Source organism: Acanthaster planci, linkage group LG05, assembly GCF_054643075.1.
Source record: "Acanthaster planci isolate LZ-2023a linkage group LG05, COTS_SCS, whole genome shotgun sequence".
Classification (NCBI taxonomy): Eukaryota; Metazoa; Echinodermata; class Asteroidea; order Valvatida; family Acanthasteridae; genus Acanthaster; species Acanthaster planci.
Window position 1 is genome coordinate 22,686,773 of NC_141781.1, and position 22,384 is coordinate 22,709,156.

At 41.0% G+C, this 22,384-nt stretch overlaps 2 long non-coding RNA genes and 1 pseudogene across 2 annotated transcripts; 2 read left to right on the forward strand and 1 right to left on the reverse strand.

Annotated features, from left to right (window-relative positions):
* Positions 1 to 1,504: 1,504 nt before the first annotated feature.
* Positions 1,505 to 4,791, forward strand: LOC147799257 (uncharacterized). Its single transcript, XR_015425211.1, has 2 exons — positions 1,505 to 1,729; positions 2,594 to 4,791. It is a non-coding gene; the product is annotated as an uncharacterized LOC147799257 (long non-coding RNA).
* On the reverse strand, positions 2,051 to 19,989 carry LOC110990409 (uncharacterized). Its single transcript, XR_015425210.1, has 4 exons — positions 18,420 to 19,989; positions 11,535 to 11,662; positions 10,742 to 10,836; positions 2,051 to 4,263 (listed from the first exon to the last, which is right to left on the reverse strand). It is a non-coding gene; the product is annotated as an uncharacterized LOC110990409 (long non-coding RNA).
* On the forward strand, positions 15,279 to 16,079 carry LOC147799258 (uncharacterized; annotated as a pseudogene).
* Positions 19,990 to 22,384: the final 2,395 nt, after the last annotated feature.

Consider the following 22,384-nt stretch of genomic DNA (forward strand, 5'->3'; position numbering starts at 1 on the left):
TTTTCTTCAGCTTCCCCTGAACAATAAAATGATTCGAGGCTTACCGAGGATTAGACGCCGCTATCTTTCGTTACGCTTGAGTGAACAACAATGGGGAGAATTGAAGCAGAAAATCACGAAAAACTCGCCTTTAAAAGCATTTTAGGCAACAAAATGATATTTTTTGCAGAGGAAATTGCAAAATAAATCTACCTATAGTTTCAAAATTCTAAAATTCGCCCGAATTAAAAAGTTGGGTTTTTGGGACTGGCTGGTTCCACGCTAAAACTTTCTCACAGCAACCGTTGGTGGCGCTATAACATTGAAAATCCACGGTTCGATCGACGTGCTCAATGCGCGCGGCAATTGGATACACCGATATGGGCATTTCCGTAGTATAGCGCCCGCCATATGGTCATGCACAATGCGCACGTTCCCTGGAAACGTCGAAATGACTAATTTTGTGGCTGGCTGTGCTTTATATACGTGTGCATGATCGACCGTGTACAAAAATGCCCATATCGGCGGTCCAAATCGGATTTTCTTTACGGTCCAAAAAGTTGGTTGCCCATTTTTTTGTAAAGTTTGGCTTACTTAGGCGGGAACCAGTATTGCTTGGAAAAGTTTCAGTATTCTTACGAAAAGTGGTAAAATAAATGCTTTTGTTCTCGTGGAAAATGAACAAATAGAAACTCCAGTGCCAGCTCAGATAGTCTGATCAAATTTGAAAGGAATTTTTGTTGCAAATAGGCAAAAAATAACAGGTTTTTAAGGATTTGCTTGAAACGGGGTGATTGGGGTACGTTTTTTGTTTACTGTGAAGGAGAAAAAACTCGTAGGGGAACACTACATGTAGGCTGCTTTCGATAATCTGAGAAATTCCATAAAGTAAAGCAGGTTGTGAACTGACCCACCCCCAGTACAGAGCCTACCCCCCCCCCGCGTCATTGTTACCGTACTCAGAATACAAGGAGGGGTGCAAACAGAAGAGAAGCTGGAAGAGTGGATTGGGACTTTCTTTGCTATAGCGCCACCAACGTCAAATGGAAGAAAGTTTTCATGATGAACCAGCCAGTCCCGAAAACCCAAGTTTTTTATTTGGGCGAAATTTGGAATTTTGAAACTATAGCTAGGTCTGTTATGTAATTTCCTCTGCAAAAAATATCATTTTGTAGCCTAAAATGCTTTTAAAGGCGAGTTTTTCGTTATTTTCTGCTTCAATTCTCCCCATTGTTGTTCACTCAAGCGTAACGAAAGATAGCGGCGTCTAATCCTCCGTAAGCCTCGAATCATTTTATTGTTCAGGAGAGACGGCACAAAGGAATCCAACAAAAGAATTGGTCTCTTTTTCAGCCGAGGTACCATTCTGTGTACGTCTGTGGAAGGGGACACCAGTGTGGAAAACGGCTTGTATTCGCCTCTATTTCCTTGTAAGGAAAGACCATGAGTTCCTTTTCATTCTCCCCTATTCCTTTCGCGCCACACCTTTCCTCCTCTCTTTCTATTGGCTCCTGTCCATCACGTGTGCTGCAAGGACCAATTGGTATTGCGTACATTCCTATCATTTCGTCGGCGGGTTTTCAGCCAAACAGTATCACACCGTCGGAGTCTCCCAGTGTTGCTAACAACACGTGCATAAAATACACCTTACTATGACGCTCAGAATGTGCAAGATACATATCTTGATGCAGTTTCTTTAATATTTCTTCCAAAATTCTGTATCATCGTCTAGTGTGAACAACTGGCTACTGTAAGTACTGACCTCAAAAACAGTATTTCCAAGAGAAACTTGTTAATTTTTTTCCTCAAGAAAAACTGGGTGTGGCACATTGAGGTAAAATTCCTAAGTCTTGGTTTCAGCCTTGTGTAGGTTGACTTTATTTTTCATTACTAACTGCTGGTTCACTTTCAATCGTCTTTTATAAGCTTTCTCAAAACGTTTCCCAGAAAAAAGTTGCATCCTCACTCCACTTCAGTTGTGTACAAAGACTATGGGGAATAAAGAGCATTTTCCAATCATGCCAAGAGTACGAGTTTCCTAACAAAATTGGAAAATATTTCTCAGTCAAAATTTGTGTCTTTCCAGCATTTCTGTAATGACTGACCTTTATTGAGATCGTATAATTTGAAAACCTGGAAGTACAATTCGACATTCTTTCCTACTCCCAAACGGTTAAAATTGAGCAAATTAACATGCTTTCTATTTCAATTTTCCTCCATGGCAAATTCAAATGTTTGTGGGAAATATTTTCCCAGAACATAAGAGCTTCAAATACAGAATCGCATTGTCCTTTCTTTTTTTAAAAACAATTATATTCATAATGTGAACCAATTTTAACCTGACACACACGGACACTTAAAATCAAACTGACACACTTTTTGGCTTTAATTTGTTGAACTCAAACAGTGCAATGACCTTTGTCAAGTAAGAAACTTTAAAAAGCTCATTTAACTTTAAAAATATTGAATAACTGATTGTGGCAAAATTAAAGGTAGGTCCATATTACAGCCTCATGTGCTTTATGATCAGAGAAAACTATAAAATCTAAATTCAATACATAGAATTCAAAGTTAACTCATATTTCTCCATTTTTTCCCCTGCATCTACAATGAGTCCATCTTCACATTGGATCCTTTCCGTACTCCAACATCTGAGTGATCTTCAAGCTACTACTGCCTTCAATGAGAGGGACCAATTGATGTATAACGTTGCTGAAGACATCTTGAACTCAGTCTCGTAATGAGGAGACACTGAAGACAACGGAGGACAGCCCAGCTGAAATTCCTACCAGGACAAGAGAAATAAAGCCAATTGAAGCACTTTCAAATCTGAAGACAATTTCTTCAACTGAACTCTACTATTTTGATCGAATAAGGAGATATGCATTTGATAAAAGATTCTACTTTGTCCATAAACTTGGCAAGTTTCCTTTAGCAATGCAACAGTTGACTTTTCAATGCATTCTGCAATAAATTAAAACACCTTGGCTAAATAGTTTGAAAAAGATTGAAAATAGTTGCCCTTACAAATCCTTTCAACGGGACATGGGACTCCTGCACTGGATTCTAAGTTGTGAAATCGCCGACAGGATTCATGAGTGAACTTCAGCATGAACTCTAACTTTCAGGATTGATTTATACAAAGATTTGTTGGTAACATTTTGTAGAATGAAAAACAAAATTGTTTTGGAGTGTGTGGTGCACTCCTGGTGTGTTTAAAGATTCTTCCAATGAGGTCCAAAAACTTGCTCCAATTTCAGATTCAAACTTGAGTAACCTTTCCAAAGCAGTGACTCTATTCCCCAAGCCTTAAGTAACTCAACAGCAATTGCTAATGCATGCACAGTCCTTGTGGCATAAAACGGTTTTAGACAATTTCTAAAGTATAGTATTTTAACTCAGCATGCCAAAAAAAGTGCACAAGTCCTCACATAATTCTTTCAACTGAAATTGAAGAAGTTTTCGACCTCATCTGTACTCCAACATTTACATGTACTTCCAAGTTGAGACTTTGCCAGCTGATGTTCTTTGACCTTTCAGAAATGTTTCATTTTAAACTCTGTCTTGCCATGTCAAAGTCTGATCTTTTTAAGGTGTAGACGATGAAAATTATGAAAATATTATTCATGCTTTGAATCTCATTGCCCAAAACTGTTTCTAGAATATTTGAAAAATAATTGGTGAATGAACTTTTGACAAATTCAAAATTTATAGCCTCATTATCAGTGACGTTTTGTACTAACAGCTTAGAAATTTAACACAAAAGTAAACGTAATATCATGCACACAAAATATGATAACAAAATAATGAAAATAGCACAAATATTACTTGCCTCGACATTAACTGGCAACTTCTCAACTAAGTGGTCAACCAAGGATATTTGTAACCTGTTACTGAAAGTCAAGTCTATTTGTTTACAAACATGCCAAGAAAAGAATCCAAAGCATTTTGAAATCAAAATAATTGAAGCCAACCTCTGAATGCATATTTAAATCAGGAGTCTTGAAAGGACTTCACCATTTTATCAAATGCAAGTTTCAGATTACCATCTCAAAATGCATGTTGACAATATGTCGCCTTTTCAACAATTGAACTGTTGACAAGTAATTTCAAAGATGAATACGGAGATGTGAAGACTAAAAACATGATTTAATTATTCAAACTTGCTGAAAGTAACAGGTTACAAAATTTAAGGTATTGCTTCTTACCTTGCCAAGTGACCTTTGACAGCCAATGAAGCTTGCGTGTGCATTTTTGTCACATGACTGACCTAGGCCCTCACTCCTGCAAAAACAAAATTCAATTTAAAATTATTCAGGCGCATGAGCTAGTAAAAAACTGACAGGCAACATCCCATGTTCAGGCATGCAGTTTGCCTAAATGGTAAACTTGGAACAGTCCCCATTTTGGTTCAAAGGTCACTGATTAGGGTAGGCAATGATACCTTAAATGGCTACAGTGAATCTTGATACGTGTCCTGTGGTCTAACCTTTGGTAATTTGTATATGATCTCCATGTATAGAGGTTGTATACAAATTACAAAAGGCGTGGCCATAGTATGCATATTCATGATGCAATGCAGCCACTTTAGGGGAGGAGCCAGAAACAAGTACATGGAAGGGGAACCACAAAGGCTTCTGGAGTTAAACTTTGACACCTCAGAAACCTTTGCTGTTGCCCCAAGACCATGTGCTAGATTCTGGGTCAATCCTCTAAAGAATCCTTGGTTGACTACTTTCTTGAAATCCTCCTTGCATGGAGGAGAGGGGGGGCTTTTTGATTTGTGAGAAATAAAGACAAAGGGACACCTTATTCAAATTTTCTGTGTGAATTTATTCTAGGGGACCCCTATTCATTTTTTAATTTAAAATAAAAAAAAAAAAAAGCAGCAGTGTTGTGCTAAACATACGTTGCTGGTTGGCGCCCTCTACTGTCTAGGGCGTGTGGCAGTCTGTGGTCCAGGTACTGTGGTTGATATACCTATTGTTCAGCAAAATCCACTGATGTGCTACTGGCGCTCTGCACCACTGGTATCCTGCCCCACATAATTATACATGCATTTCACTTCATTGAAAAACAAACAGTGGCCAAAACAAAGGTCCGAAAGGATTCACTGTTGCCGACCTAATCTTTGCCGAGTCTGTATGAGGTGTTTCACGGACGTCATCCCCTGTTCGGGCAACCAGGCTGCAAAATTTTGGAATGTATTTTGGACGTGAACTTTAGTGGAAAAAAGTAAAAACTGAGAAAGCTGTTTTTGAATGGACTTTTCCACTTCATTTCCAATTGAGTCCCAGACCATCAAAATAACAACAACCTCGGCCTAGATGATGACGTGCGAATCAGAGAAACACTTACTAACATGGCTGACAGACTTATAATTTGACAAAGTTTGGGGAAAAATTCTTCAGATAAACCCAACTCTCTTAAGAAGCTGTCCAATGAATGTACTGAAGTGCAGTACTTGTCAATAATTTTGTTTTCACTTGTGAAGGAAGAACCACACATTGTATGAGAAATGTTTTCATCAAGTAACAATTCCAAAGTTTTCAGCACTTTTATCTTTCGAAAAACAAAATCTACAAGAACAAAATTCCGTTTTTAGACAGTGAAACTGATAAATAACAGTGTGCATTCACCAAAAAAGCTGTGTGGTTCAATTTGTCTTTCATTACCAGAAGCCTGGCAAAGCCTCTTAGGAAATACTGTAGATGACATTGGGTTTGTTAATAGCATACTCCTAGGGAATATGTTCTATATTTATTCCTATCCTGCTTGGAAAATATTAATAATAGGTTTCAATGAATTCAGAGCAGCAGTGCTAAATACTGCTCCTCTGAATAAACAGATATATTTCAATGAACTTACGAAATTGTGAACTGTTTTATAATATCGCTTGAATAAGATTAAATTACTTTTAACCCTCCTATGATTTGGAGACGTTCCTTCACAAAATCTATTCCCTTGTGTAGAATACTGGCAAGGGAAGATTAAAAATTAAAATGCAACAAATCCAATCCAATGTACTTTAGACTAAACCTGAAGGGTAAGGACTGTGCATACTTTACTGGCCTTAGACTAAACCTGAAGGGTAAGGACTGAGCATACTTTACTGGCCTTAGACTAAACCTGATGGGTAAGGACTGTGCGTACTTTACTGGCCTTAGACTAAACCTGAAGGGTAAGGACTGTGCATACTTTACTGGCCTTAGACTAAACCTGAAGGGTAAGGACTGAGCATACTTTACTGGCCTTAGACTAAACCTGAAGTGTAAGGACTGTGCGTACTTTACTGGCTTTAGACTAAACCTGAAGGGTACGGACTGTGCGTACTTTACTGGCCTTAGACTAAACCTGAAGGGTAAGGACAGTGCGTACTTTACTGGCCTTAGACTAAACCTTAAGGGTAAAGGCTGTGCATACTTAACTGGCCTTAATAACACCTGTAAATATATAGCTTACATTGTTACATTGAGAAAAACTCCCCAGAAGTTGCACTTTGCCTGTGACCTCCTTAATATTACAGACAAAGAACACATTTATGTTTTCTTAAAATGGAAACAGAATAACAATTGATGACAAGTAAATGGCGTTCCTGGAAATTTGCCAGAATGACTGTGTTTCAGTATCTGCAATGTTAATGGTCACATGCATCTATCTAACTTCCTCTAACAGATAGGATTTGTCTATACATGTATTATATAAAACCTAAGACCTTTTGACTGAAGATCTAAGTTTTCTCTTTAAATTCTTTCAAAGCATTGTTTGTTTAAGGTTACTTCTATATGACTAAAGACTCATTTATTTTTACTTTAATTTTAATATTTTATATTTGTTACATTTTAAGGATGCCCATGTCAATTACAACTGTACCTACAACCCCAAGGTAAGTTTATTCAAATTTAAATTCTACGTTCCTTTAGTAGGTAACCAATCATTCACTGAGCATGTTATCTTTATCTTGTATTCCTACTTATGCTGAGGGACGGGTGTTTAGATCACTGAGTACTTGAGTAAACAGAAATGAGGAATAAATCCTATCACTTGACTATCTTCAAGAAAATTAAACAATCATAGAAATGATCAACTTGGAAGTCAAACTAATCACCTTGATGTCCCTGTCATCAATGATTGAATTCTCAAGAAGACATTCATTACTATTTGAAAACTGAAACTGCCAATTAATTAGTTTTCAATGGTTTTAGATTTCCACAAAAACCTAAACCTTGATTTTATAAACTATCTTATTAACAGTACTTTCTTCAAATCATGCTTGCTTGTCAAGTTTTGGCCTGGTCGTAACAATGTACATGTCTGTCTTTTTCTATTTTCCTTAAATTTACGATATTGCAAAACAAGGTGACACTATTAAACATTATGTTAGATGATCATTTGTTCTGACCTATCAGTACTATTTCCTACTAACGATAAACTTTGACTCTAGTTACTAAGTTTTACACCTAAGATATTTGTGGCTGATCTGTAACTACTATAACCTTTCCTTTCTTTAACAATCCCAATGTCATCTTTGATACCACCTTCAAGGAAACAATTACCTCCAAACACAAATGAAACCAAAACTGAAATGATTTTGTAAAATCTAGGTAAAGTTGAGCAGCCATATTAGAATGTCTTTCTTCCAAGTCTCACACCAACACCTGAGGAGAAGTTGCTACCATTCATCAGGTCTAGAGCCCCCTCGGATCAGAAGCAGATGTCCTCTTTGATAAAGGTTTGGTCATCATGACCTTGCCAAAAAAGCAACCTGTTTACACAGGAACAAAGAGTGACGGGTACCAACTTAGGATAACAAAATGATCGAAAAAATGGTGAAAAAAGTGCAATGGTCCTCAGTCCGACACACCAAACCATACAGGGACCCCAAAGACTTAAGTAAGCAACAGAAATCCCTTCTTTCCTATACCTGAGAGTTTGAGAGATTTTGGGGTGAAATAGCATGTCAATTATGTAAGGCAGGACACTGGTGGGTGAGAGCACCAGCGACACATACAGTCGATTTCACTAAACAACAGGTACATCAACCACAGCACCTGGGCCACAGACTGCCACACGCCCCAGACAGTAGAGGGCGTCAACCAGCAACGTATGTTTAGCACAACACTGCTGCTTGTACATGCATGTAGAATGGGTTTTCATAAATATTACAAAAAGACATTTTTGAAACATTTGGCAAGTAAGATAATGTGAGAACCACTCCCTTGACATAAGCCATTCTGAAAATTTGTTTGCACAGTTGATTATTAAAACAAATAAATAAATTGAACAAATTTTTCAAAACTACTCAAAATCATGCATGAACTAGAGAAAATTGGACACTGGTTTCCAAATTTCAAGGTTTTAGATTCTGTTAGAATTGGTGTGCTTGATAATTCTTTTTGCAATTTTGAAAAGTGTCTGCCTCAGCTCTGTGTCTCAGATTCAATTTGTGGGAGTGATTCTCATCAATATGCAATAACAAACATCAAATGGTATGGTTCAAAACATCAAGTACCATCAATTTGTAGCTGATCACAGCACAAATTTCATAGAGCTGGAATCTTACACGAAATCAGCAAACCCTAATTGATCTGTGTGCTACTGGGATGTAATGGTTTCAACATTGTTTTCTAGTCAATGAAATGGCTCAACGGCGCGCTGATGGAAATCGACAAATATCACCAAATATGGTCATGACTTTTTTTCTCAATTTGGTCAACTTGGCAGAGATTTTTTGTCATCCTCACCCTAGGCATACCCCACAAGCCTGTAAACTCCCATTGACTAGACCCCAACCACTGCCGAGTTAAATTTCTTGAAAGATCAGTCACTCCAAGGAGACCATATAGTCGCTATCAGGGAACTGGATGTCTTGTTTACAAGCATGTGCTGACTGGCTGGCTGTTTGGGTTGTGACCTAATATTGCTTGTACTTCCACAGCAGCATAATGAAATGTAGTTAGAGGGGACCTGAGGGGTATATTAGCTGCAATAAAAACAGTCTACAGGTTTAGGCATGACCGGGGACTGACCGGTGATTAGAATCTCCACGTGGTGACAACACCCTAGGTTTTTGGGCGTGGCTGCCCCAAGGGTCAATACGCAGTGCGCATCTGTTGCTAGAATGTACCCCAAAGAGTCATTGTTCTCTAAATTCTGAGATTTTGAAATTCGTGATTTGCAGAACCTTATATCAAGAAAAATTCTAACAGATGTTATAAAATAATCCTAGACATTCTGACTACCATCATGACACTTGAAATCTTGAACCATACGCTTGACCACAACCCATGAGATGGATCCATGGGGATATGTCTGCATAATCCACACAGAGGAAAGACAAAAATAGCAAAATCCCACACCAAAAATGGATAATCATGATATCCACATGCTCGAAACGGACAAAGTTTGAGACATCCCCACACCAGGGGAGGGCAAAATTAGAAACATCCCCCCCACCAGGGGAGGAACAAAGTTGGAGACATCCCCACACCAGGGGAGGGACAAAGTTGGAGACATCCCCACACCAGGGGAGGGACAAAGTTGGAAACATCCTCAGAATAGGGGAACAATGAAGAATTTCTGAACATCTTTGTACAAGGGAAGACATCATTTGAAGTATCACACACAAGAAAGGGCCAAGAATGTAAAAGATATCCCAACACGAGAGATAAAGAGACCATTCACTGAACACAGCATGGATCCATCTCATTATAGTTTACAAAATGTTTACCAGGAAAACTCAATGAATTGCAATCTTCAATGGTTTCAATAATTTTAAATTTTGGTCTGTACGTACACCAGATTTTGTTACAGAATTTTGCCAACACTGAACTTGAAACTTATAAACTTTGCATCACATATTTTGGGGGTCAATCTCATGATATTTACAAAAGCGCATGCTTTTATGTCACAATTTTGACAAGTCTGATCTGCACGATTTTCACAATTTCACTGGATTCATGTGAGTTTTCCTGTTATGCTTCATGATTGACCAAGAATGTCCCATATATCACTAGCCCAAAAGAGGTAATGAATTTTATCCTCAAGCAAATTTGACAGTGTTAGGGCAAATACCAGCAGCAGTTAAATTGCAAGGTAAGATGATGATGTCATGCAATGGTATCACAGCGCTGTTACAACAATGGGATCAACCAATGAGCATCAAGGATTTGAGTTTGCTTGAAGATAAAATGAAAGACATGACCAACATTTACACATTACAAACTAGAAAATGATAGTGTAATGAAACTATCCAAGTTTTCTTACTCCTTTCCTTATGAATTAATTTTGTTACCGCTATGAATGGAACGTGATTTCTAATTCAACCTCCCATAAACTGCAATGGAGAAAATTTGATATTTATCAGACTGAAGAATAGCATTTGGAAATGATTCAAAATTTTGGACAAGTGCATATGTTCCACGTCGTTCGTGTTCTCTTTCACTAACTCAAGATGGGCAAACTGCCTGTTCTACAATTTGAGTAAAAAACTTGGAAAGCTTTATGGAGCTATAAAAATATGTTAGGTCACATCATCATCGACCTTTCAAAAATGCAGCACCGACTGAAACTGTCCTTTTTATAGAAGAATTTAAAAAATCTGTTTGCTTTTATATCATGATGCTGGATCTTAAACAATATTTGAACGAAAAACTTTGTCATTAAAATTCCTTTTCAAATATGCTGACATAATTTGAAGCATGGTCTAATGATGACCAACGATATTTTGGAAACCATAAAACCTAAAAATGAGTTTTTTTACATTTCTGATGAAATCGGATGACTGGACTTGAAGTCTCTGGAGGCAAAGCTGTTGTCATGGTGATGAGGGATGTTGCTGTTTATCACACTCTTCCCCTGCGATGACACCAAGGAGAAAATAAAGTTACAAGTGAGAAATGCTTGTTCGCAAAAACATTCGTGTAAATCATTCAAAAGTACAGCAGAATTCTGAGCTGACCTATCTACAATGTCTTCAAATCTGTTGTTAGGAAAGAGGGACATTGTCACAATTACTTTTTAAATTTATTTTTCCTGTGCAAATATTTTATCGTCAAAGCGGAGTGTTGTAACTTTGAGTAAAACAATTGAAAATTTCAGCTAGGCATCAAGAATATTTTGATATGAGTGACCCATCCTGTAGAAATGAGTCACAAGGCCATCTTTTCTAAAATTTTGTTTGTATTACATGTATATTAAAAAGAGCAAGCAAAGCTTCATATTTTCATGTATCACTCCCGTTTGCATCTTGATGTGAGTGGACATTGTTATGAGTGAAAATGTTGAGGGTTTCAAGAGTCCAAGACTCTTGAAAAGGCCTGTATCTCAAAGGTGGTTTTTGTGACTTGCAACTCAATTTCATAGAACAGGTCACATGTATCAAGGACATTTCAAAACTGTCTAAAGTATGCCACTTGGTGTTTTCTGTTTTGAGACACCCTACTGCCGTCCTCTTCAATGTCATCGCCGTCTTGAATATTGCAATCAAAATGCAATAAAAACATGCTTTGATAAAAATCTGACTCCACTTGTCAAGATCTGAAGACAAATAATACCTTAAAATGTGAAACTGTGTTTTACTTCTCTGATGAAGATTCTGAAGTTGACTGGAAACCTCTGGAAGTAGAGACTTCTCCATGGTGCAGGAGAGGCTGCTGTCTCTCATGTCGATCACAGTGTTTGTCTGCAATGGTGGAAAGGAGATATCTCAAATGAAAAGGAGATAGTGAGAAGTGCTTTGTTTGTCAAAGTCACTTAGGGCTGGCAACCACTTAGACCCGGTTTGAAAAGGCTCCCCCCCCTAAGCTCGCCCTGTTGCAAAAACCCCCTTGCTACCGGCCTGGGATGCTGGACTGGTTGTTGATCTCGAACTTCTCCATCCTGGGGTCTATTGTTTGAAAGTACTGGCACGCGTAATCTATCCCAGAAGAAACCTGCTTGTGGTTTTCAATCCTTCAGCGCCATACAATAGAACCCTTTGCCTGCCAGCAGAGATCAAAGTCCCTGCCATGTGATTAGGCACACAATGGGACCATTAGTCATCAATGCATTTGATCTCCAAACGTATTACAGTCCAGTACTCTCGCCAGCGCATGAAAGCCATTGCCACCTTTTATGAGTTACAAGCATCGCACCACTTTTGAACACAATGTATCTTATTTTGTTTTCATTGACTTCTGCAGGGAACCTTTGCCGCATTTCTAGATCTTGAAGAAAAAAAAAATCAACCATGAAAACTTAAGTTCACAAACAATACTATATTCAGTCATCCCACGGCCACAGTCGCTTTTAAAATACATTGCAATTCAATTTGCCACTCCTGAATTAATGGATATTGATTTTTGTTTGATTGAATATGTACACGTATAAAGAAGCTGCTTTCAATCAAACTTTTTTTCATGGGACCTAATTATCGCCTCCATTGAAATAGATTATGTCCAGAGTTTCTTCGCGAGCTGGTATTGCTGATTCATTTACACCTAAAAGAAAAGTTTAAACAAACAACTCAACAAAACAAACTCAAACACTAAATCATTTTAGAAACATTTGACCTTTATTTCCAGTTCCAATGTCAAATGCTCTACCGATCTTTTTTTACCAAAAATAAACACAAATTTTAATTTAAAAATGGATTAGACGGGGAACTGTTTTTATTATTTAGTCTCCAAAACGTGATAGTTGACATTTCCAAAATGCGACATACGCCATTTTGTTCATCATTTCAATTCAGCCCCTCGCCTTTGCTGTCCAGAATCATTTTCAACAGATTTAAGGCTGTTAAATATATAACATGATGAATTAGGCAGTACGTGCAGTTTAGAAGTAACTGCAGTCTCACCGTTTTATTGTTTTCAATTTCACAATCTTTTTGAAATATTCTGACGTTTTTCAAATTGATAAATGGCGTTTGGGTAAAAAAAATCTTCACAACTGCGTTCTCACTTTGATAAACTCCTGTCGAATCCGTTTGCATCGCTCGTTGATTGCCTCAACAGTTTTACATTTATGGTCAGTGTACCAGTCAGGAAAGTCTGGAAACTGCATTTTGGCCTGCTGGAAGATGCTATGTACGATCTCCCGATCAAGGTTTCCTATTTTACACTTTTTGTTGTTTTTGTCACGGGAGTTTCTGGTCACATTTTTGCGGGCCAGTTCCTCTTTTGGGATCTCCCTCCCCATCAAGTTGAGGCACAGCAAACGGCCTCAGTCGGCATCGGATGCTTCCTGCTTCCTTTGCTTGACGTCCTTGAGAATGACCTTGTACTCCGACACTGAACGAACCTTGTTTTCGTTGCCACCAAGAAGATATTTGTCTGGCTCCTTGCCTGGAATAAATGGAGGGTTGATAGTGCGGCGTGAAGTTGGTGTTTCTTGGACTTGAAACTCTCGCACTGGAGGTGCAGGCTCAGGTCGACTGTCAGCTGACGGGGTCCAAGGTTCACTGATAGCCGCCGATGTGGCAGGAGTGTTTGGGGCGCTGGCCACGGCTCCGTTGTCGATCCTTGCAGCTAGATGCTTGACTCCCTCACGGAAGCTCTCCTGTCTGTTCTCAAGGCGATCGAGCTGCACTTGGATCGATGTCACCTTTGCCTGAACGTCTCGCAAAATTTCAAGCATGAGCGGTAGAATGTCAGCCTGTGGAGGCGAAGAGAGAGCGCAGGTCACGGGCTGAGTACAGGACACAAGACGTTGGATTTCAATGTCAATGTTGGCGCAAAGTTTGGTTCTCAGTTCGGTGAGCGGAACATCATCATCAGATTCATCGTTAGAATCTTCGCCTGTCATGGAAAATAAGCATGAAAAATAAACTTGGGCTCTATATTTGTCTTCTAATAGAAAATAATGCTGACATTGATTTATTTGCTATATTTATGAGCTGTTGCCATTGAACATTTTTTGCACTTGTAAAAAGTGGCACCTTCAACTAAAAAACGTACTACTTTGAAATGATGTAATTAACTTACCAAAACGTTTGGGAGGGCGGGGATCCATCAAGCTTTCTCCAGTGCAGGTGTTCATTTTGAAGAAGTGCGTGGTGAATTTCACAGAATATTTTGGTCACAGGTCACAGTCCGAGCAGTACATGTATTTGATGTGACAGTGAAGTGGGGAGGCAGCACATTCATGAGACCCTGTTGGCTTCACTGAGCAACATCGCAGCCACTGATTGATCAACAAGCTACACAAGCCACATTGCCCATAGCAACAACTATTCCCGCAAAGTCATTTGCAGTCAAGATGGAGCTCACTCCACCACGCTGATCGGTCTCGCCAGGAGCCCCGATTTTCAGCCCGATTGCAACAGTCCTCTCCCCATCGCGGAAGCTAGTTGACTGTCCTGCATTTTCGCCTCCTAAACATGTGACCCAATTGTCCAGAAAAAGGCTTTTTGATGGTCCTGCCTTCTCTGCTCAGGGTGCAATGCGTACAAAACGTGGAAGAAAGCGGTTTCATGAAAAGTTCCCATCTCTTGTGCCAACAGTGGTCGACACACTTCAGGAACAAGGTTTTGGCGCTCATCATCAACGATCAAAGACATGGTCCTCGGTTGGGGTAACTGCACGTCAGTTGAAAATGGAAGTTGTGAAGAAAATCCCTGAGTTACGCATCAGTACCAGAAGTGTCCAATACCTGCTCATCCCTCCTAATCAGCAACATACGGCGAGCCATCGGTACCATGCCCTCGTTGATGCCAAGATCAGCGTAAAACAAAATGATGTTGGCCTTGATCATCATGCGTCACATTACTGTCGTGCTACGGTAAATTATGCCCTTGAAATGGCCGCATGTTTCAACAATGAAGTTTCCATGTGGTCAGCGGATGACAAAAACAAGCTTCTGGTAAGAGGTGGCCCTTGTGTCGACAGAAGAACGAGTTTCAAAACGTACTTCATGACCAACGATTCCGTGCACTATCCCGATCACAACTTTGCAACAGGATACAAAATCATACCAAGTGGTTATATGCAACTTCTCAATTGGCCATCTTCATCAACAAGTGGAAAGTGATCGAAATTAGCCCTACGAGATCTGGAACACGTTTTGATGCCCCAGACTGTGAAGATCCACTTCTGTGCCGCTCTCTACCAGCATCAAGATACTGCCGTGAAAGCCTAGGCCGTCTTCACTTCCAGTATCCAAGAACAGGGCCCCTGACTGTTTGCTTGCGAGGAAACAAATTCTCTAGAGCATCAGTGTGCAATCACTATGCTGATCTCCTCCCCTTGCTGAGAGATGTCCGCTGAACGCTGCCCTCATAGTATCGGATAATGGTCCTGATTGGAAGAAAAGCAGTTTGAAAGTGATCATGATGATGGGGCGACTCTGGCGGGATCTTGGACTGGATTATCTCTGCATAGTGTCATACGCACCTGGGGACAGCAGATTCAACATGATTGAGCACAGTTGGGCGCCAGTGATGATGTGGCTCACCGGTCTACAGTTATCTGACAATTTCTCTGGGGAAGACAAAATGCCATCAGAACAGACATCACTGTCAGAAGCTGAAAAAAGGAGGAAGGAGGCAGTTATCCTAGACACCGCCATCGATGACGTGCAGCGTTGCCTGTAAGGCAGATCATTTGACAGCTTCCCAGTGTTGACTGTTGCGGTGAAGTCATCAGCGAAACCCCCCCTACACTGACGAAGCTGAGATCGACAACTTGACAGATGCCGGCACAACTAAAATTAAGACCGACGATACATTATCCGCCCTTGCAGACGAATACCGGTTTCTAGCGTAACATTCCATTCAGCATTCCTATCAGCTGGAGTTTGCCAAATGTACAGATAGCAGGTGCCAGCACTGTTCCAGAAAACCCATCCGCGCCAAAAAGCTGATGAAATTTCTTCGCTCATTTGGCAGAGGATGTGCTCTGACACCGGTGCCTTCAGAAAAAATTCCAGGCCATTTCCAAACATGGCAAGAGGCAGCAGCAAATGCAGTGCAACGACAGCACAGGCAAGCTAGTCTTGATGAAGGACTTGAATCTACAGTCAAGGGAGATCGTGTATGTAGGCAAGGCTGCAAAAAGGTTTTCCAGAGTGGGGCAGACCGTGATTGACACAACAGACTTGTACACTGTCGGCAGGAACTGTAGGATGGGCACCGAAAGGGCAGACAAAACCATCCCAGCAATCTTGAACAAAACCCAAACGGCTCTTTTCAGAACCACACAGATTCAAACAAGAGATTGATTCACTCTGCTGAAAGTTCAAGTGAAAATAAAGACATCCCATCCCCCCTTAATAAATTCCATTGCCCCATTGATTGGTTCCCGTCCCAACACGTAGGGACCGATATCTAGCTTGACTGCTTCCCACCCCTTTTCAATTTAGATTTGTATATAATATTGATATACATGAAGACGAAAGACCTTCCTGTAGATTTCTAAACTTGATGGGCAAAAATCACTTTTTGGAGTTGTTCCGGCTATACTGAGTGTGCATAATACTGAATTTTACCATTTCGGCCCTAAAATGTTAATGGAAGCATGAAATTCCACCAAACTTGACGTGAGATGTTGCGACACCATTTTCAACCATATACATGAAGACGAAAGACCTTCCTATATAGATTTGTAAATTTTATGGGCAACGGGATTTTTGTCTTTGTTAACAATGTCCTCGGTCTTGACTCCCACAAAGTTAACATTAGTAACAGCACTCTGTGAAGTGAATGTGAAGTGATGCCAGCATGTTACTGCAGGACTGCAGTCCGCTGATCACTGATCTTGTCAAAACCAACATGTAATGGGCCTACGTATCGTATTCGCTCGATGTACGTCAGGTGGTGGTGAAATATGGAATTCTTTGCATCGCGCGGCCTGACAACGAGCACCTTCTCACGGGTACAGCCCCAGGCCGGCCTATCCAGCGCTTGACTCACGCCGTGCGTATTTGTGCATGCCCATTGCACCGTACACGTTGAGCGCCTACATAGCTGGCTGGGCAGACAGCCGCGTGCTTCAGATACATGTACAGGTACGAAGCCAAACCATGCAAATGTGCCAAGGCTCAAGTAGACCCAATCAAACACTATTCAACAGAAACAGATTGTGGTGTTTGATTTTGGCAGGTTGGGGTTGGTTAGGGTTAATATTCAAACATGTGGACGCAACGTACATGTAATATTAAGTATTCCCTTGACGGACTTCAAATGGCTGTGAGATATGGAATTCTTTCCTATCACGGTGCAGTACAACGGCCCGGTCATTGGTGCGGCCAGCATCAAGCACGACAGCACGCCCGGCCAGCCAAGCAGCGCTGGCCCCCTGCTGTCCGCTAGCCTCCACGTACGTGCGTGGGCGGGCTGGCTGGCTGTCCACCAGGCCCACTGGTTACATGTACGTGTAAAATACGCTTGGCATCGTGCACGTCTCTCGGACTGTACCATTTGTGATAGTGTTTTCACTTTATTCATGTTCAATAAATTGGGAAAACTGTGAATGATTGCTGTAAACAGTTGTCATTCCCAAATAAAAATGAGGAAAGAAAAGTGTGAGTATTTTATTTCATAAAAATCTACAAATGGGTCTGAAATGTGAAGTACATATTCAAAATCTTGAAGCAAAACACTCCTTGATTTTGGAAGTTGCTAAAGCTGCATAACACTGACTGCGTAACTGAAGCTGGGAGCCAGTTCGCCTCAGATTTCCCCGTTTTAACAAAATAAAGGAAATTTGGTATGAAAAGTTTTCTCAAGATGGCCAATACTATGACAACGTGTAATAGCGGACACCAGCTTTGGAAAACGAGGGATGCCACTACGCGTTTGTCACCGCGATCAAGGAACTTTGTTTACACTAATGCGCTTAGACCCCTATTCATCTGTGGAAGCACGGTGGGGGAAGCCTTTCATCAGGGACTTTGAAATGCCAATGTGCAAACAGGCCTGATACCGACCTGGAGTAAGCTGAATACTGGGTGAGCTTCATACAGGGCGGGCTACCGGGGGCCCTTTTCAAACCGGGTCTAAATGGTCGCCAGCCCTTAGTGAATACTAGAGTCCTCCTTTTCAACACCAACAGATTTCCTGCTTTCATTCCTAACTTAGTTCTATTAAACATTGGAAATTTTCTTTACAATCTTTCTGGTCAGCTACGAATATGACAACAAAGTGGCCAGACTTTTGGCCAAACATTGACAATGTGCCAAATGCACACAATACAAGTACATGTAGAGAGGTTTGAAGCAAACCATGCAAATTCATTTCAGCTACAAGGTTATTTGGCGATCTGTTTGGATTGCAATCAGATATTGTTCTTCGAAGAAAACGCTGACACTAGACTGTACCAGGCTCATAATTCTGTTTATATGGCAGCCATATGCAAGAATCTATACACCTAGCAAGTTTGGACAAAATGCTGGCATTCCATTGCATAAGATGGACAAACTTTATTCTAATTAATCCTGTCAAGATTTTCTTGGAGAAGACTTACCATGTCTGATGCTGTTCATTCGAGGACTAGTTCTTTATGGAATATCATATGGCTAGGCTGGTATCACTGGCTCACATCTCCAACGATCAAATATCAACCTGTACAAGACAAAGAATAAATGATTGAGTTACTTGCGGTTATCCCTTCTAACTTTCTGTTTTCAGTGTCGCTGGTTGGTGGGCTACTGGTTTCTTGACGCTACACCTATGGATGACTGCATGGTCTACTGGTTTCTTGACGCTACGCCTATGGATGACTGCATGGGCCACTGGTTTCTTGACGCTACACCTATGGATGACTGCATGGGCTACTGGTTTCTTGACGCTACACCTATGGATGACTGCATGGGCTACTGGTTTCTTGATGCTACACCTATGGATGACCGCATGGGCTACTGGTTTCTTGATGCTACACCTATGGATGACTGCATGGGCTACTGGTTTCTTGATGCTACACCTATGGATGACTGCATGGGCTACTGGTTTATTGAGGCTACACCTATGGATGACCGCATGGGCTACTGGTTTCTTGATGCGATACCTATGGATGACTGCATGGGCTACTGGTTTCTTGATGCGACACCTACGGATGACTGCATGGGCTACTGGTTCTTGATGCGACACCTACGGATGACTGCATGGGCTACTGGTTTCTTGATGCTACACCTATGGATGACCGCATGGGCTACTGGTTTATTGACGCGACACCTATGGATGACTGCATGGGCTACTGGTTTCTTGATGCGACACCTATGGATGACTGCATGGGCTACTGGTTTCTTGATGCTACACCTATGGATGACTGCATGGGCTACTGGTTTATTGATGCTACACCTATGGATGACCGCATGGGCTACTGGTTTATTGAGGCGACACCTACATGTATGGATGACTGCATGGGCTACTGGTTTCTTGATGCTACACCTATGGATGACTGCATGGGCTACTGGTTTATTGATGCTACACCTACGGATGACCGCATGGGCTACTGGTTTATTGAGGCGACACCTACGGATGACTGCATGGGCTACTGGTTTATTGATGCTACACCTATGGATGACCGCATGGGCTACTGGTTTATTGATGCTACACCTATGGATGACCGCATGGGCTACTGGTTTATTGATGCTACACCTACGGATGACCGCATGGGCTACTGGTTTATTGAGGCGACACCTACATGTATGGATGACTGCATGTACGTGCAGTTGACTGCACTAAATAAGTAGTTCCATGGAAAATCTTTCTAATTGCTATGCCTGCTTAAACCCCACTAAAATGCTAGAACTGTGGACAACAGAACTTTATGTACAGTGGGCATTTGTTTCAAAACAAGAACTCTAGAAGAAGCATTCCTACATGTATATGACACATGAAAGCAAAATCGAATCACTTTTTCTATTCAAAGGGGTACATCATTTTTATGCAAGAAGAAAGCCTGAATATTAAAATCCTGTGACTTAGTTGACAGGTAAAGCTTCCGATTTAGCAAATAAAACTGAAATCAAAACAACAATCATCCTCACACATGAATCATGCATAAATCCTCCAAATAACAAATGAAATAGTTAAATGTTCACTTTTACAGAGATTTTGGTGAGAAGTCCAATAAACAGTGGTTTATTTTCTACCAAAGAAATTCAAAATGTTTAAGAATTACTCAACTTGTCACATTCAGAAGAATAGTTTAATTTACCTTCAAAGAAAGAAAATTTACCTGATGTCTTTCAGGTGGAAATTAAGCTATTTTTTTACTGTATTTTGTAAATGCTGTTACTTGTTATTCACTTAGCTGAGAGCAGAAAAGAAAACACCAAGTTACAGGCAGGGTTGGTAAAGTTGTGTCATCAACCTTACAGCATTCCTTTCCAGAAATGCTCCTGTAAGCCAACAGTGGTACTAGTGCAAGTATGCCAAAAACTTGGCTGCACTTGGCTTAAGACACAATGACCCACTTCAGTCAACACATTTGGTCACATACAGGTACCTACATGTACCTGAAACAATCCTACAATATTGTTTGTAAACACATTTTATGCAGCCATCACTGAACTAAGCGATACTGAAAAACAGTGTTGTTCATCATGTCCTTTTTTCCCAACTCAAGTTTCAAATCACAAGTAAATTTTCCTGAAGTCAAGTTTTGCCAAGTCAATTGTTGATTATTGTATGAATCAAAATTCACAAATATATCTGCTTTGAGCAAGAAGAACACATGTGTAGACGTGTACATATACATGTATCATGACTGGTACATGTATGTACACACAAGTACATGTACACAACACAGGGAAACATGTATACATGTACATTGAAAATAGTTCGCGGTACCCGCTGCTTCATTTGACTCGGACCGGCCAGCCGACCCCGGCAAGCTCGGTGGTCGAGTGGTTAAGACATCTGCACTAGTAAGCAGGAGGTCGTGGGTTCGAGTCCCACCCGAGTAAGCTTGTGAGGTTTTTTCGCAAGCTCTTGGACAAGCACTGAGCATACAGTGCTTATTAATATACGTTGGGTAAGGGCAAAAACCGTTTTATATATATAAATACATATATGTGCTACATTGCACATGTATATCAGTATGGTTTCTTTCCCTGCTGTGGTATTAAATTTGTAGCAGTAGAGACGGCACCAGACTACTGTGTGTGCTTTCCACCATGCCGCTAGCCAACCTTGACTCCATGGGCTGCATGATCACGCAGGGCATTGTGGGAAACAACACAGCAATGGCAAAATTGTCGGAATTGTGGGGACTGGTATCCAAAGCAACATAAATGTTTGTTACACGAATACGTTGCGCCTGTTTTTGTCACATGATGTACGGCCACAGAGAATGCAGATGTGTGCGGATCGTCAAGGGATGAGAGGTGAAGATGCTAGAAAAAACCTCATTTTTTGCCAATAATACGGGTTAAACTACGCTACAAAATACATGCCTAGTCTAGTAGGGTCTTTAGAAGAAGATTTGCTTCAGAAAGTGCAAATGGAGGTTTCATCTGGTACTCCAACTGGGCAACTTTCAAAATGCCATAGCGTGCGGAACCATCTAAATGGTGGAGTGCAGGAAGGTCTACGGAGTAGTACCTTACTGTTTAGGAAGTAAGTGCAAACGGATTTCATAGAAGGAGTTTTCAAGGAGTCTCCTCTATTTGGATTGACCGCTGTGGGGCCAAGGAGGCTGTACAGAGGGAGTCCAGTAGACCATGGGGACTGGCCCCAGTCCGGGGCTAAGGCTAGTCCAGGTGGACTCCCTGACCGTACTACGTTATGGAGGGAGTCCAGTAGACATGGTAGACCATGGGTACTGGCCCCAGTCCGGGGCTAAGGCTAGTCCAGGTGGACTCCCTGACCGTACTACGTTATGGAGGGAGTCCAGTAGACATGGTAGACCATGGGGACTGGCCCCAGTCCGCGGCTAAGGCTTGTCCAGGTGGACTCCCTGACCGTACTACGTTATGGAGGGAGTCCAGTAGACATGGTAGACCATGGGGACTGGCCCCAGTCCGCAGCTAAGGCTAGTCCAGGTGGACTCCCTGACCGTACCACGTTATGGAGGGAGTCCAGGATATAAAGGGTCGAAAATCGGACACAAAATTTTGTATCTGAAATTGTCATCACTTTTACCTATTCCATGAAGCTAATTTCACGTCTGTAACTCCTATGTGTCCTTATCTCCACAGCTGGTGCATTAAGATATTTGACACATCACCACAAAAGATAAAAACAGGAAACTAAACTCGGAAGTAACATTAACTTGGCATATTGTGGACTGTTTTCAGCCATCCTCCAGAGCACTTTGTACAGTGTGCGCATGCAACTATTCGGTGTAGGAAATTCCAAGCTGCGTACACATACATGAAGCACACACAACATGGTTCTAAGCCCCAAGTACCATTGATCTCCATGCAGAGCGCACACGACATTGGGCCAGGGGCGTGCGTTGGTGACGGTTGGCTAGTTACCTAT